This window comes from Pipistrellus hanaki (assembly GCF_964339955.1).
Source record: "Pipistrellus hanaki genome assembly, chromosome: 9".
In the NCBI taxonomy this organism is placed as follows: domain Eukaryota; kingdom Metazoa; phylum Chordata; class Mammalia; order Chiroptera; family Vespertilionidae; genus Pipistrellus; species Pipistrellus hanaki.
In genome coordinates this window covers 21463173-21466202 of record NC_140511.1, presented here as the reverse complement: position 1 = coordinate 21466202, position 3030 = coordinate 21463173, and positions in this window count along the sequence as shown.

Sequence of the window (3030 nt, the reverse complement as noted above, 5' to 3'; positions counted from 1 at the left end):
CAAAAACTATCATTATCAGCTTTGTGCAGTGACAGTATCATAGGCATTTAGGTTTATCTCAGGGGGCAATTATTAATAATTGGGGGAAAAATCTATCATTATTTATCAGGAACATACAACCACCAGAATCAACCTAATATTGTTCTTAGCTTCTAAGTCTGTTTGGTAAATCTTTTTCAAATCACTGTTGGGCATTTGGCCTGTTTCCAGATCTCAGCTATTGTAAATTGTGCTGCTACGAACATAGGGGTGCATATGTCCTTTCTGATTGGTGCTTCAGGTTTCTTGGGATATATATCATTACCAAATATGTTTTCCCCATACTGTGGATACTCTTTGTTTTGTTGATTTCTGTTGCTGTGCAGAAGCTTTTTGTTTTGATGTAGTCCCATTGTTTATTTTTTCTTTAGTTTCCTTTGCCTTGGGTATTTGTATTCTTTTTGCTTCTTTGTTCTTGTTTTTCTCTATTAAACATGTGTTGTTCCTGTGATTTTTTAAAATTTAGAGATCATTGGAAGGTACTAAAAAAACAACAACATTATCAACACTGAATTAATAAAGGTTGAATAGATAGAATATATACCAATCATGCATATTTAAGTGACAACTAACAATTAGAAAACTATCAATTTCCAATTAAACACTGAACTTTAAGACTATGCACTTAAAATCTAATCACTGATTATAAGGTTTGAAAAAAAAGATGATCAATTTCATCAACACAATAACATGATTTACTTTTGAATAATGGAAAAAATAAGCAAAGAAGTTCCTAAACTTAAATTAGTATCTTAAACCCAAAATGAAAATAACCATACCTATATTTTTATTTTGGGGTTTAAAATACAACACAAAGAGCACATATATCAAACTTTATCACATTGTACATTTTAAATATGTGCAGTATATCAATTATATCTCAATAAAGTTGGGAAAACCTAGAAAAAAATTACTATGTAGCTAGGTCCTGTAGAAAGTGCTTTTATAAAATATCAAGCAGAAATAATCACAGGATTTTTTTTTTAAAGGGCCATTTCAATTCAGTGGGTTAGAAATGTCCAGTCTGTTTATTAATGTACAGAGCTAGGTTAAATAGAAAACCATGTGGAAAAAAATTGAATGAGCTTAAAAAATTATTTTGAGCTGAATCATGGACATAAATGTGAGACTATTTCCATGAGTCTATATAGACAAAAAAGCAAACATGGCACCTAAAATAAACTTAATTGTGCTTCATTAAAATTAAGAATTTCTGAACATCCAAGCTACAAACAAGCTACAGACAAAAAGGAAAATATTTGCAACACATATAGGGTGCCCCCCCCAAAAAATAAAAGTATACACTTTTAACAGCTGATGGCTGTAGAGTCTATTACATTTTAAAAATTAAATGTATTTTAACAAACACTGCCTTTATAGTGTGTATGAATGTTTAGGGGGGACCTGGCACTGGACTTTTATCCAGACTATTATAAACTTCCCATAAATAAGAAAAAACTGACAGCCTTTCAAGGGCAAAACACTTGAATAAAGTGAAGAAGATAACCCAAACAGTCACTAGGCATATAAAAAAATTGTCTACAAATTAACCATCAAGGAAACGCAAACTTAAAAATCACAATGAGAAGTTAATACACCCTCACCAGCATGGGCTGCTTGCAAAAATGTAGAACAACTGGAAATCTCACATTGCTAGTTGGTGTGTAAGTTGATCTGCGTTAGAAAACTTCTGGCGGTATCTAGCAAAACCAGCATGCCCTGCGGCTAAGCACTTCCACTCTGGGATATATTTCCAACGGGAATGAGTGTATAAGCCCATGAAAAGACAGGCACCCTGCTCTGGCCCCACTGCTTGGTTGGGGCGTCTTCCCATACACACACCAAAAGGTTGTGGGTTCTATTCCCAGTCAGGGCATATACCTAGGTTTTGGGTTTGATCCCCAGTTGGGGTGGGTACTAGAGGCAACCCATCACTGTCTCTCTCTCTCTCTCTCTCTCTCTCTCTCTCTCTCTCTCTCTCTCTCTCTCTCTCTCTCTCTCTCTCCTTACCTTCCTCCCTCTCTCAAAACATGTCCTCAGATGAAGATGTGAAAAAAAGGCATGTCCCAGTTTGTGACTGCTTCCAGAATACCCTCAAACTGTAAACAACCCGAAAGGGTACACTGTGCTTAGCAATATAATGAAGTACTAATCAACGTGAATAAAATATATATTCTCAGTGTCTGTGTTCATCTCTCCATCTCTCCTTGCTGTTGTGGACAGGGATGATCAAGATCAGTTCTTGAAGACTAGAGGGAAAGGAAAGAGAATTAGCAAAGGATCTGGATTCGGAATCTGTGTGTGTGTGTGTGTGTGTGTGTGTGTGTGTGTGTGTGTTGGGTGTGTTGGGAGGGGGGCGGGGTGGAGAGGATCCTCACATTCCGAAGCCAGATCCACTGCAATTACAGAAAACAAAACAAGCAGTATAGATACAGAAGGTAATTTTCAATACAAAATAAGAAGTGTGTTTCCATTAAACAGCCTATTGTACTGTGGTGTGCATGTCAAAATTGTTTTAGCCTTCAGATGTCCCTTTCCAAAAAAAAGACCCCGATGGTACCACCATCGTTTCCCAAGTAGTCACGTAATCTTCCAACATAGGTAAACCTAACGGAGTCCAGAATAATTTTTCTGCAGAAATGTCTGAGTCACCAAACCTAGATCACTATAAATCCGAGATTACAAAACGCTGAGACTAGGAAACCAGCCCACGCACAGTTATGGTCACCAAGAGTTCATTTGCACAAGAATGCACCGGCAGTTTCTCTAGCTCTCGCAGCCGCTGGGCTGGGGTGGCGGAGTGTGGGTGCTGGGGCGCGGGAGGAGCGGGGGCACCAGCGTCCCAAAAACCCAGGCGGTTTCCCGGGGCCCAGCCCGCCCTGAGCTGGACTCAGGACCTGACCTGGGAGGACGCGTGGCCCCGCCCACGCCACGCCCACGCCCACGCCACGCCCCTCGGCGTCGGCCTCCGCGTCTCTATGGAAACGGCGC